The following is a 14,653-nucleotide window of genomic DNA, read 5'->3' as shown; positions in this document are numbered from 1 at the left end:
TTGAAACTAGGCCTAAAGATTTGGGGCCCTGTAGAGAAAGGATGAAGGAAAGAGAGAAGCCTCTTCCCAGTGGTAATGATGAATGTAAAAACTTTTTCCAGTTGTAGAGTTTTCAGGATAGAGTTTTTTCGTCCTGCAAGTGCAGAGCGGCAGCATCTGAATTACAAAGAATCGGCAGGTATGCCTCATTGCTGCTGGCTAAACAGCAAGCGAGCCCAGGGGTTAGAAGTTTTGCTGTCTGTTTGCTTAATTTTGATTAAAATGTTTTTTATTTTTCCCTCAGAGTGCGAATAATTCAATATTTAGGATCCCTTCGTGGGAAATGTTTTTCTGTTTTCCCTTATGGTGGGAATAACTCATTATTAGGTAGTCCCTTCATGGGAGTAGGAAGTTTAAACGTGAGTTTGTGTGTGCGGGGCACACCCAACGGCTGTGGCGGACAAAGGCGTGCACGAGATAGCCCGAAGCAGCGGGCGGACAGGTACACGCCAGTAAGAGGCTGAGCCGTGATGGAGTGCGGCCCAGGCAGGCACTGGCAATAGCGCTTGAGCACTGGGCAGAGTCAGCGAGCTGAGGCCGAGAAGGGATTAGCACTAAAAGTTTAAACCGGGCCTAACTTCTGGTGAAAAATGGTTTTGGTCAGGACATTGAATGCTAAGTCAATGCTGTTTGAATAAAGGATGTTCTGTTCTTTTGATTGTCTTGATAAATGTTTGGATGAATGTTTGGATCCTCATTGTGGATAAACTAAAAAAACAAAATTCATAATTTTAAACTATATATTAGATGTGCTCTTGTTTGTTGATCATTACTGAAAATTTGGCTCTACAATTTAAGTTGCTTTCTAGAAATTCTTGGTTTAATTCTATAAAAATATAACACCTAAAATGAATTGGGTTATTAGCTTATTAAATAATGTTGCTAAGATAAACCCATAAATGATAATCTCTTACTGATAAAGAGGTTACAAAATTATTTTTCCAGTAAATAAAATACAGGTAAATTGTTTGGGCCACATTGTTAATAACTGGCTATTTGTGTTAATGTGTTACTTGAAATCTATAAAAAAGAATCTTTTTAAGATTTTATAAAAATACTCAAGAGTATTACCTAAAGTTTACCTTTTCAAATCCTATAGAGATTGTATTTAATGCTTTTATTAATTGACATATGTAATAAGGACCATAAAAACAAAAGCTGGTGATAGAATTGCTCAATTATTATTGCTTTCATATTTTAAATTGAAAATGGTGCCGATATATAGAACGGGAGGCTTTGGAAGTACAAAAAAAAAAAAAAAAAGGTGTTTTGACAAACAGTTATCAATGATAAACAGCCTAAATTAAAAATAAAATTATGTGGGATTGAGATTGGAAGATTATTGGATTCTGGTGCTGGATATATCGATAATTTCACAAGAATCCTGAGATCCCAATTGGCCCCTTAAAAATTCTACCTCTAACCTACAAGGTATCAGCACAGCTCAGACGCCATTACAGAACAAGCTACTTTTAAATTGGAAGGATGAGGAAGGTGATACAGAAACTTTTCAACCCTTTGTGCTACCTGACATTTCAGTGAACTTGTGGGGACGGGATGTGTTAGATGGTATGGGAGCAGTGCTTACTACACAGCCTGTACAACAGATGCTGAAGAGTCAGGGCTACTGCCCGGACAGAGGCTTAGAGAAAATGTTGCAAGGAGACCCGCTCCCTGCAGCAGACAAAAACTGTGTCACTAGGGGTCCTGGGTATATTAGAGGATTAGGGTCTTTTCTATAGAGGTCACTGCACAGCAGTCTTCAATAATACAACCGATAAAAATCACTTGAAAGAATGATGACCCTGTATGGGTGGAGCAATGGCCCCTTGCTAAGGAAAAATTGGAGGCTGCGTATGCATTGGTTAAGGAGCAGTTAGATGCTGGACATATCATTCCTTCCACTTCACCTTGGAACTCACCTATATTTGTTATTAAAAAGAAATCAGGAAAATGGAGGCTGTTACAGGATCTTAGAGCTGTAAATAAAACCATGCTTCTCATGGGAGCAACACAGCCTGGCTTGCCTGCCCCTGTGGCAATTCCTAAGCATTGGCATTTAATTGTGGTTGACTTGAGGGATTGTTTCTTCACCATTCCTTTGCATCCCGAGGACAGTCCTCGCTTTGCTTTCAGTGTTCCTTCAGAAAATCTTAAGGAACCTTATCAGAGATATCAGTGGGTGGTATTGCCTCAAGGAATGGCCAACAGCCCTACTATATGTCAAATTTATGTGTCTTTGGCCCTAGCTCCAGTTCGAAAAGCTTTTCCAGGTGTTTATATAATTCACTATATGGATGATATATTAATGGCTGCTAAAGATAAAAAACTTGTTTTTGATGCCTTTTCTTATTTACAAGAGGTTCTTAGCTTGGCTAATTTACAGATAGCCCCAGAAAAGGTACAGGTATCTTTTCCCTATCATTATTTAGGTCATGAATTGTTACGCACGGGCATACGCCCACAAAAGATTACTCTGCGCATGGATCAGCTACGCACACTTAATGATTTCCAAACCTTTCTGGGAGATATTCAATGGCTTCGGCCCACTTTAAAAATTCCAACAGGTCAGCTTCGCCCCTTGTATGATGTCTTAAAGGGCGACCCTGACCCTTCATCTCCCCGTAAATTAACAGCTGAAGGACGTGTAGCCCTACAACGTGTGCAAGAGGCCCTGGAACAGGCTCACGTACAGTATATAGACCTTAATTCTCCCTTATTGTATTTGATCTTTTGTTTTACTCATTCACCTACTGGAGTGTTTTGGCAAACAGGTCCTATTTTATGGGTACATTCCCCAGCTTCTCCAGCAAAAATCATCAATCCTTATCCACAGGCTGTCGCTCAGATTATGTTTAAAGGAATCAAGATCAGTGTTCAAACTTTTGATAAGGAGCCAGATATTGTGGTGACCCCATACACCCAGTCTCAAGTAGCATGGTTGCAAGCTAATGATAATGATTGGGCCATATTGACATGCTCCATGCAGGGTCAGTTTGATACTCACTACCCCTCCAATGATGTGTGTCAATTTTTTAAATTGCATCCTGTTATATTTCCCAAGATAGTACAAATGACTCCTATTCCTCAGGCCCGTGTGGTATTTACTGATGGCACTTCACGTGGTTTTGCTGTGGTGGTTTCTGGTAACATAGTAAAGAGAATAAAGGTCCAGGGCACTTCTGCCCAGGTGGCAGAGGTACAGGCACTGTTGCTTGCTTTACAGATGTTTTCTGATGAGAGTGTAAATATTTATACTGATAGTCAATATGTGGCACATGCCATTATGCCTTTGGAAACAACAGCCTACATACCATCCATTTCTTCCATTCATGAATACTTATTGCAAGTACAAGGACTTATATGGTCTTGCTCACATAACCTTTATGTGGGCCATATTAGAGCTCCTACTCAATTGCCTGGACCTCTAAGTGAAGGTAATCAGAGGGCTGACGCCATTACTCGTATGGCTGTCACATTTGTCTGTTCTGCCTTTGATAAGGCTACTCAGTTGCATCAGCGTTATCATCTTAATGCTGGATCTCTCCGTTATCATACAGGCATAACCCGGGAACAAGCCATCCAGATAGTTAAATCATGCCCTAGTTGTGTGGAATTTTTACCTGTTCCTCATTTGGGAGTCAATCCTCGAGGACTTTTACCTAATCATGTGTGGCAGATGGACGTCACACACGTGCCTTCCTTTGGAAAATTACAATATGTCCATGTGTCTATTGATACATATTCTTCTCTAATTTTTGCTTCTGTCCATTCAGGGGAAAAGGTTAAGGATGTAAAAAATCATTGTTTTCATGCTTTTGCTTACATGGGAGTGCCAAAATGCATAAAAACTGATAATGGTCCCGCCTACAGTAGTACGGGATTTTCAAAATTCTGCCAAGATTTTTCTATTGTTAATAAGACTGGTATTCCTTATAATCCTCAAGGGCAGGCTATAGTAGAACGCTGCCATCGTACCTTAAAAACTTATATTGCTAAAGTAAAAAAGGGGGAGTTAGGGGCTCATCTTTCCTCTCCACATTCTATTCTTTCCCTTGTTTTATATATTTTAAATTTTTTATCGGTGGATTCTGCTGGAGTATCTGTTAGTTATTTAGCTGCGTTGTGTTCTTACTCTGCAAGGAAGTGTCACGAAACACGACAGAATCCGCTTATAAGAGTTTATTAGAGATACAGGGATAGAGAGTGCAGGCCTGTGGGAGAGACACGTGCGTGGAGAAGAGGAAGAGGAGAGAAGAGAGAACTGGGAATATGGCGCTCCGCTTTAAAAACCGGCTGGGGGCGTGGCCAGGACACGTCACTACTCCACGCATGTGCGTAGATCACATGGTCACGTAGCGCGCTTACGTAGCCATGTAACGTCACGGATTCTGGTCACGCGAGATGCCTTGGCCGGAACTTGCTAGGTGGAGGTGTCCGGCCTGACCGGAATTGGCTAGGCGGAAGTGTCCGCCTGGTAAATGCGACCGTAGGGGGGGCGTGTTGTGAACCCTTCATTCCCGACTCTTATTTTTTTAAAAAAAAGAAAAAATTGTGGTTGACTGGGTACGGGGGCGACGTTTCTCTCAAAGACTGCTTCCAGCTGAATAGTGGGCGTTGGTTGGCTCTTGGGGGGGTGAGGGGTATCTTGTGAAGTCTGGGAATGATGGTGGAGGTCCTGGAATGACGTTCTGCCGTCTCCTGGTTCTGCGGCTGTCCATCTATGCTGCTGCTGGGGACCTCCTGTGCCGTGGCTGGGGACCTCCCGTTTAACAAGATACTGTTGACATAGAGAGAGCTTAGAGAGAAAGAATCATTATTATTTTATTTTGGAGTTGGCATTTGTCTGAGGTAGATTTGGCCTGCCCAGATAGAGGCATGTGACATTTACCTGAGGTAGATCTGGTCTTTGTACCCTGCTTAATTTCTATCTGAGACAAGCCTCATTAGAAGTAGTTCATTTAAGGCACCTGTTTTCCTTAGGCAAGCCTTGCTAGAGGTAGTTTATTTAAGGCACCTGTTTCCCTTATTAGGTTAACACTTAGGAAACACAGGTGATCAGTTGCTGAGTATTGAACAATGATAAATGGTTGTATTACATTATTCCTTACCGCCTGGATATTTTTGGTGGTCCTTTTGCCTCCAGCTCTGTGTGGCCCTGGTTGGGAAAGGGAGGGGTGATACCTTATTCCTCTGGAATTGATAACAAGGCAGTGGATCCTGATGTCCTCTGGAGCTTGAGAGTGAGAGGCCCTGTTTGTTTCACTGTATATGAAGAGAGATTTTTCTGGGATGGAGGTGAGATAAAAGGTTTTAGGTGAGACAGGTGGACCCAGTGAGGAAAGCCCTCGAGTTTAGCAGCTGTGGGGGTTACAAGAATTACCTTGAAGGGTCCCTGCCACTTAGGGAAATGACCTGGAGGAGAGAGAAGAACCTGATCTCCAGTGTGTATTGGAGATGGGCAAGGATTGTCACACGGCTGAGGCAGTGAACAGTCCGCATAGCTCCATAGAATAGACCTTAGGTGACATAAAAGAGGAGTTAACAGGCTATCTGGAACAGTTGGAGGCTTGGAAAAAAGACCTGGTGTTAGAACTGGTCTGAGGAGATATTTAACTTTTCCTGATGGTGGGCATATGGGTAAAATCGAGCTGTAGCCCTGGGGAGGTGGGAAGCCTCCAGCATGGCCATTATATGGCCTGAGTTAGATACGGATCCCCCTTTTGATGTGAGAAGTCCACGCTCCCTCCAAATAGCAGCGTGGGACAGGAGGATATTTGGAGTCTGTAGAGTTAGTGGCTAGGAGAAGTAGGAGAGCTGCTGGCGTGTCTGGGATGAGGCAAATGTGTGGAGCGAAAAGAAATGGACGCTCCTACCTTAGCTAGGAGATCCCTCCCCATTAAAGGTACAGGGCAACTTGGCACCACTAAGAATGTATGTGTGAGAGGGATGCCTCTGAAAATACAATTAAATGGCGGTGTCTGCTGAGGTAGATAAGGCTGTCCCCTGTACCTGACAATAAAGGAGAGGTGGCATCCCAAAACTCCCAGGACTGAGTCAATGGCTCTGGTGTCCAGAAGGAAAGAAACGGATCGCTTCCCTGCTGCGTTCTGGGTTCCCTGTCATGTCTGTAGCCAAGCCTAGGTCTGTTGGAGGTCTTAGCTTGATGTACCCATGCATCTTGGTGCCTGGGGGCAGTCAGCTGACTCTGTCTTTCTAGGCGGCACTTTTAACAAGGCTGTTGATGGCCTGGCAGGGCATTCGGTAGCCCGTGGCCTTTTCCTCATTTAAAACAGGGACCCAACAGCTTTTGGAAGTCAGCGAGTGCCAGCACTTGGCAATTTTGTTTTCGGGCTTTTATCTCTTCCCTGGCACACCTTAAATGCCACAGGTGACTCTTTTGCCTGTGGGGTCAGGAGCCTTGCTCTCCAGATGCTTAAGTTTTAGTCAGGTAGGTCTGAGGAACAAGAGACAGATTTTCGTCCTTATCCTGAATTATTTACTGGTTTTAGGGCAGCCTTACGGAGGCCTGTCAGGAGACAGGTAATAAACTTATCTCTGGCTAGACAGCCACTCTGGGTGTTGTAGTCCCAGTGTGGCTCTCGGTCAGGAACCGCTTCGGCTCCTGGGGGGTGTGAAAGGTTAGTTTGATGAATTTTGTCTGCGTGAATCCTAGCCTGCTCCCATACCCGCCTGCGCTCCTCCGGGAGTAAATTATTAGAAAGTATCATATATATATCATAAAAGGTGAGACTATAAAATTGAGTTATATATTGAAACTGTTTAATAAAGGAAGCAGAATTAGATGTATAAGAACCCAGATTACTTTCTATCTGAGAGAGTTCTGCTAGAGAGAATGGAACATGAACTTTAACCAGTCCATCCACACCCGCCACCTCTCGCAAAGGGAGAACAGTGGAAGGTTCTGGATGGCTGGAATCAGCCGATTTAGCAGCTCGAGAGTGGGTGGTAGGGGGAGTGAAGTTTGGAGCCAGGGCAGGGCCTTTGGAGGCAGCCGCTGCAGAGGAAGAAACAGCTTTAGAAGAGGAAGAGTCTGGAGCGGAAGGAACGGTTGTTCTAGGAGTTGGAGCCAGAGGTCGGATAGGTAGAGGTTCATTAGCAGGGTCTAAAGTTAGAGAGTCCTGAGTCAGAGAATCCTCCGGTTTAGGCATAGCTAACATCATATGAGCAGGAGAGAAGGAAACGAGAAGAGACAGTTTAGCATTGAGAAAGAAGAAAGCAACTCTTTCCATTTGCCTGAACGCCAACAGTAATTAGAGAGCTCCCGTGAAATATCGGGATCTAAGGAGCCGCTCGGCGGCTCTTTGTTATTTTTTTAAAGCATACTTTGGTCACTTTTTTGAACATAAACAAGTTAGCTTAGAAATCTTTACGTAAGGCATTAAACTGAGAGGTTTTAAAGCTTCAACAAGACAGCCTAATGGAGAGGAAGGACTAACAGGGTTGGAAGCCTTGTTTCCCATGTCTGCAGCGGAGGCAGAAAAATAAAAAATAAACGTGATCCGGAGCCAAGGCCCCAGGCGTCCCCAAGGCCAAGGGCGGATACCGGGCGCAGGCTGCTCCTTGACTCGTCAGCCACAGAAGCAGGGGCCCCCTCCACGGTGAGGAAAGGATTCCCCGGGAATCCAGACAGCGTTTGCCCCTTCGTCAAGGAGGTGGACGTGCCGGCCTCACGTGGCTCCCAGGACGCACCAACGTTGGCGGCCCTAACAATAATAAAAAATAAGCGTGATCCGGAGCCAAGGCCCCAGGCGTCCCCAAGGCCAAGGGCGGATACCGGGCGCAGGCTGCTCCTTGGCTCGTCAGCCACAGAAGCAGGGGCCCCCTCCACGGTGAGGAAAGGATTCCCCGGGAATCCAGACAGCGTTTACCCCTTCGTCAAGGAGATGGACGTGCCGGCCTCACGTGGCTCCCAGAACGCACCAACGGTGGTGGCCCTAACTCGAGAAATATCTCAGGCTGCAGACGTGGGAGACGGCTAGAAAAGTTAGGCCTGCGATAGGGGCCGACCGTAGCCAATGAAGACCGTGGTCGGGGGTTCCCCCGGTCTCAAGAACACATGTGAGTCGCCGGACAATCAACGGTCGTTCCCACAGGTTCAGGAAACCGTTTACGCTGGCGGAAAAATGGGGGAACTCACCAATCGAAGAAAGCGGTGTTGGATGCAATTTGGATGCGATTCAGGCGAATGGAGAGCGGTCTGTTGCGTACGGAGCAGATTCCCCGGTTCGCGGGTTTCCAGGCGCAGAGCACCCGGGAGCGCCCGCTCGGTTTCGGCACCAAAATGTTAGTTATTTAGCTGCGTTGTGTTCTTACTCTGCAAGGAAGTGTCACGAAACACGACAGAATCCGCTTATAAGAGTTTATTAGAGATACAGGGATAGAGAGTGCAGGCCTGTGGGAGAGACACGTGCGTGGAGAAGAGGAAGAGGAGAGAAGAGAGAACTGGGAATATGGCGCTCCGCTTTAAAAACCGGCTGGGGGCGTGGCCAGGACACGTCACTACTCCACGCATGTGCGTAGATCACATGGTCACGTAGCGCGCTTACGTAGCCATGTAACGTCACGGATTCTGGTCACGCGAGATGCCTTGGCCGGAACTTGCTAGGTGGAGGTGTCCGGCCTGACCGGAATTGGCTAGGCGGAAGTGTCCGCCTGGTAAATGCGACCGTAGGGGGGGCGTGTTGTGAACCCTTCAGTATCTGCTGCAGATAAGCACTGGAGGGCTCCTGTTGCAAATCATCCTCTGGTGCAATGGAAAGATCTTTCTACTGGCACTTGGAGGGGACCCGATCCGGTGTTGGTGTGGGCCCGGGGATCTGTTTGTGTCTTTCCACAGGACAATGAAGTTCCTCTCTGGGTTCCTGAACGCTGTGTGCGCCCTGTGGCTGCTGCTGAATCCCAACATGGCAGAGACCTATTGGGCCTTCGTAAAAAACTCTCCCCTTCTGATGCCGATGGGGATTGAGAGCCCAATACGGCCAGCCTTGGCAAACATTATTCTAAGCCTAGGAACTGTAGCCATGTGGTTGGATTCCTCAGAAGGTAATGTATGGTAATTTTTTTCAAAAAACATTGAGAATGTACCACACCTTGGAGATTAAGGATAACTCTGAAGGTCAATGAACTTCAGTTGTAAACAGTAGCATACCAGCTAAGCCTTTTTCGCATTTTGCAACCCCCCTCAAGCTGGTGTAGTACCTACTTTTCAGGAATGGCTCTGTGCAACATTTATTTGCCTCCTGAAATTCATCTAGCCTTTTTGAAGATACCTCAAAATTTGTGAGCCTAAATGTGGCCATTATTGAGGCCATTAGTTCTACTCCTTGTTTGCTGTTTTTGTTTTCTATTTTCTTTGTTTCTCAGTTGTTCTCTTGCAGACCTGCCAGCCTAAGTAGTGCTGGGATCAAGAAAAATGGGCCTTGGTGGTTCGTGTTCCTGGAGCCGTGTCCATGCCAGTGGACCGTGGCAGCTAGACACAGATGATGCTCACACGCTCCAGAAGAGACTCTGACATCGCTGTTGCCGTTGTTGCTGTTTTAGCAGTGGTGGTCACTGCTGCTATTGTTTCTGGGATTGCTATTTCATAATTGGTTACTACAGCTAGCACAATGGAGACCCTGGCAGCAAAAGTAGCTACCACAGTTAGTTAATCTTTCTTCTTATTGGGCATGACAAATTTAATTCCACTTTTATACATTATAATTGGCTTTGTAAGTTGTAAAAAAATTATTAAAACTCAAGTTCCATTTGCTTATGGGATACCACCTTACAAGGACTCCTTTTTACAGCAAGGCTCGTTCTAGAAGGGAGTGGTTCAATTGCCTTTAGCCTCCTGGCTATGGGTGGGTTCGGACTTCTGTTGGTCTTTTCTGTGTCGCACAGATTGCAAGCCCAGTGCCAATTTGAGATCTTTGGCAGCAGTCACTCTACAGCTCACATGGTTGAGTCTGTATGATAATGAGTATTCAGAGACGGGTAATGCTTGGGCTGCTGCCACCAACCTAAGACAGAGCACTTGTGTGGCCTGGGCAAGTGTCTCTATGACGGGTAAGGTGGTCTGCTGGTCCCACGCAACCTAAGTCAGAAGCTCATTTAATAAAAAGGGGGGAACTGTGGGCGCCATGGGCCCTGGACCCCGACTGGGAGTGGCTGCGGCCTTGCTTGCTTGACCTTGATCAGAATTCCTCCCTATTCGGATTCCCTGCCGGTATCCACCCTTCTGAATGCTTAAGGGAAGTTCCTTGTTGTGTATCCTGTATTTTGGGCGTTAACTACTTAGATGCTAGATGGTCGAACATTGAGTCTGGAATGTAGACCATTGACAGCGAACTTCTGCCCTCCGGGGGTTCCTCCATTTGTGCTGTAAGCCTGTACGTATTTAAGGTTTCTCCCCTCTTTCAATAAACGGCATTCGACATCCAAACGTACGAATGACTCGCTGTCTCTTGTCTCTATTTTTTAATCCGCAGCCCTTCGCTCAGACATGGTGAACGGTTATTGGTAACGCGGGCGTTACCGCTACAGTTATGATTTCCAGTTGCACCAACTTTTCTACGAATACTGTAAATTCATTTGTTTTTACAGTTGCATAGAATTCCACTGTGCATATTTTTTATTCGTAAGCATGTAGGCTGGTTTCATTTTCTGGCTATTGTCAACAATGCAGCTACAAACAGATATGCAACTCTCTCTATGGTGTATTGACTTAGAATCCTTTGGGTATGTATCCAAACCCAGTATAGCTGGGTGTGTGGTTTGAATAATGGCCCTCATAGGCTCATTTATTTGAATGCTTAGTCACTAGGGAATGGAACTGTTTAAGAAAGATTAGAAGAATTAGGGGTATGCCCTTGTTGGAGTAGGTGTGGCCTGTTGGAGGAAGAATGTCACGGGGGAGGGGGGCTTTGAGGTTTCAAAAGCCCAGGACAGGCTCTCTCTCTCTCTCTCTCTCTCTCTCTCTCTCTCTCTCTCTCTCTCTCTCTGCTTGCTGCCTGCTGATCCGAATGTAAAACTTTCAACTACTTCTCCAGTTCATGCTTCCTAGCATGATGATCGTGGACTCACCCTCTGAAACTGTAAGCATGCCACACTTGTCTCCTCTTGTAAGTGGCCGCAGTTGTGGTGTCTCTTCACAGCAGTGAAGCAGTCGCTAAGGGTCATGCAGTAGTTCTGTTTTCAGTTTCCCGAGGACCTCTGAACTGAACAGTGCCACACAACTTTACACTCACCCCAGCAGTGAACAAGAGTTCCTCTTCCCCACATCCTCACTATCAACTGCTCTCACTTGTTTTCTTGAAAACAGCCATTCCAGCTGTGGTGAAATAGAATCTTAGAATTTTAATCTGCATTTTGCTAATAGCAAAGGATGTTAAACAATTTTTCAGGTATCTATTGGTCATTTATATTTTAAATAACTTTATTCAATTTATTAGCTCATGTATTGTTGATTGTGGGATTTATTTTTTATGTTTAGTTGTAGTAGTTCTTTATATATTCCAGATGTTGACCCTCTGTTTGATACTCAGTTGGCAAATATTTTTCTCCTCTCTAGGCTGTCTATCACTCTGGTGATTATTTCATTTTCTGTGCAAAGATTCTGTTGTATGTAATCCCATTTGTCAGCTTTGGGGGGATTATTTCCTGTGCTATAAAAAGATGTCTTTCTCTTATATGACTTTGAATACGTCATCTACCAATTCAAAAGAAAGTTTTCCATTTCCTTTCAATTCATTCATCTAAGAACAATCAATGGTTAAATCCTCTTCTTCCTTACCCTAACTCATCTGGATTTATTTCCTGTAGCCCAACTAAGCCAAGTGATTAACTAATATTGAAAAATGCCTTACACCTATTCTCATAAAGCACACGTTCTACTTAGTTAAATTTTTCTTCCTCTTGGCCTTAGGGAGATGGCTCAGTCAATATTGTGCTTGCCACACGAGCATGAGGCCCCGGGTCTGACCTTCAGGACACATGCGAAGTCTGAGCAGAGTGGCACATGCTCATAAATCCAGTGCTGTTGAGGCAGACAGGTGGATCTGGTCTCTAGGGCTAGCTGGTTACTCAGCCTGCTTAACCAGTGAACTCTTGGCCAGTGAGAGACCCTGACTCAAAAAAACCAAGATGGATAGCTCCTCAGGAAAGACATCAGAGACTGACCTCTGGCCTCCATGTACACACTTGAACACACTTTACACCACACAGGGATATTCATATAGATGTACACACACCTACATACAAATTTCATTTTCTTTTTGTAAGCATTTTTTTCTTAAAAGGTTTTGAAATTTTTCTTTAAATGTTCATCAATATTTTTTCTTAAATGCCTACAACACTGGGCATGGTGGTACAAGCCTTTAATTCCAACACTTGAGAAACAGGGGCAAGTAGATCTCTGTGAGTTTAGGGCCAGTTTGGTCTACATAGTGAGTTACAGACAAGCCAGAGTGACCTTGTTAAGTTGTCATTAACCATCCCAATAATGCTTTTGGTCACTTTTTAAAATTTGTTTTTATTTAAAAGTTTTATTTTCATTTTACGTACCAACCACAATTTTCCCACCCTCTCCTCCTCCCACTCCCCACTACCTCCCCTCAGCCCCACCCCCCATCCACTCCTCAGAGAGGTTAAGGCCTCCCATAGAGAATCAACAAAGTCTGGCATATCAAGTTGAGGCAGGATCAAGCCCCTCCCCGCTGTATCAAGGCTGAGCAAGGCTTCCCTCCATAGGGAGTGGGCTCCAACAAGCCAGTTCATGCACTAGAGATAAATCCTGGTCCCACTGCCAGGGGCCCCACAAACTGTTCAAACCCCACAACTGTAAACCACATTTAGAGGGCCTAGTTTGGTCCTGTGCAGGTTCCCCAGCTGTCAGTCCAGAGTCAATGAGATCCCACTAGCTCAGGTCAGCTGTCTGTGGGTTTCCCCATCATGATCTTGACTCCTCTTGATCATATAATCCCTCCTCCCTCTCTTTGACTGGACTCCAGGAGCTCAGGCCAATGTTTATCTGTGGATCTCTGAATCTGTTTCCATAAGTTACTGGATGAAGGTTCTATGATGACAGTTAAGGTATTTACCAATCTGGTTACAGGGGATGGCCAGTTCAGGCATCCTCTCCACTATTGCTTGGAGTCTTAGCTGGGGTCATCCTGGTGGATTTCTGGGAATTTCCCTAGCACCAGGTTTCTTCCTAACCCCTCTATCAAGATATCTCTTTCCTCGATCTCCCTCTCTGTCCCTCCCCAAAGTGGACCATCCCATTCCCTCATGTTCTCATCCCCCATCCCCTTCTCCCAGTTTACCCAGGAGATCTTTCACTTTCTAGGACAATCCATGCATGTCCCTCTTAGGATCCTCCTTGTTACCTAGCTTCTCTGGAGTCGTGGATTGTAGCCTGGTTATCCTTTGCTTTACATCTACTATCCACTTATGAATGAATACATAACCTGTTTGCCTTTCTGAAGCAGAGTTACCTCATTCAGGATGGCTTTTCTAGTTCCCTCCATTTGTCTGCAAATTTCATGTCATTGTTTTTTTTTTTACTGCTGAATAATACTCCGTTGTGTAAATGTACCACATTTTCTTTATCCATTCTTCAGGTAAGGGGCATCTAGGTTGCTTCCAGGTTCTGGCTATTACAAATAATGCTGCTATGAACATAGTTGAACAAGTGTCCTTATGGTATGATTGTTCATCATTTGGGTATATGCCCAAAAGTGGTATTGCTGTTTTTTTTTGGTTTTTTTTTTTTTTTTTTGGTTTTTCGAGACAGGGTTTCTCTGTGTAGATTTGCGCCTTTCCTGGAGCTCACTTGGTAGCCCAGGCTGGCCTCGAACTCACAGAGATCCGCCTGTCTCTGCCTCCCGAGTGCTGGGATTAAAGGCGTGCGCCACCAACGCCCGGCGGTATTGCTGGGTTTTGAGGTAGGTTGATTCCCAATTTTCTGAGAAAGCGCCATACTGATTTCCAAAGGGGCTGTACAAGTTTGTACTCCTACCAGCAATGGAGGAGTGTTCCCCATACTCCACATCCTCTCCAACATAAGCTGTCATCAGTGTTTTTGATCTTAGCCATTCTGACAGGTGTAGACAGAATCTCAGAGTCATTTTGATTTGTATTTCCCAGATGGCTAAGGATATTGAGCAATTCCTTAAACATTTTTTGGACATTTAAGGTTCTTCTGTTGAGAATTCTGTTTAGCTGTAGCTCGTTTTTTTTGTTTTTTTTGTTTTTTTTTGTTTTGTTTTGTTTTTTTCTAATGTGTAGTCCAGGCTGGCTTCGAACTCAAGATCCTCCTGCCTCTGCCTCCTTCAGCAAATCCTACCGGTGCGCACCACCACAACCGGCTGTAGCTCGTTTTTTTTAATTGGATTGTTTGGTATTTTGATGTAAAGTTTCCTGAATTCTTTATATAATTTGGAGATCAGCTCTCTGTCAGATGTGGGGTTGGTGAAGATCTTTTCCCATTCTGTAGGCTGTCATTTTGTCTTATTTACCATGTCCTTTGCCTTGCAGAAGCTTCTCAGTTTCAGGCGGTCCCATTTATTAATTGTTGCTGTCAGTGTCTGTGCTACTGGTGTTATATTTA

At 44.9% G+C, this 14,653-nt stretch overlaps 1 long non-coding RNA gene across 1 annotated transcript; it reads right to left on the bottom strand.

Annotated features, from left to right (window-relative positions):
* Positions 1-4,206: 4,206 nt before the first annotated feature.
* On the bottom strand, positions 4,207-8,750 carry LOC143268840 (uncharacterized). The gene is made up of 2 exons (XR_013044967.1): positions 8,201-8,750; positions 4,207-5,326 (listed from the first exon to the last, which is right to left on the bottom strand). It is a non-coding gene; the product is annotated as an uncharacterized LOC143268840 (long non-coding RNA).
* Positions 8,751-14,653: the final 5,903 nt, after the last annotated feature.

Source organism: Peromyscus maniculatus, chromosome 16 (assembly GCF_049852395.1).
Source record: "Peromyscus maniculatus bairdii isolate BWxNUB_F1_BW_parent chromosome 16, HU_Pman_BW_mat_3.1, whole genome shotgun sequence".
Classification (NCBI taxonomy): Eukaryota; Metazoa; Chordata; class Mammalia; order Rodentia; family Cricetidae; genus Peromyscus; species Peromyscus maniculatus.
Note: the sequence above shows the minus strand (reverse complement) of the source record. Positions and strands in the feature narration are given on the sequence as shown.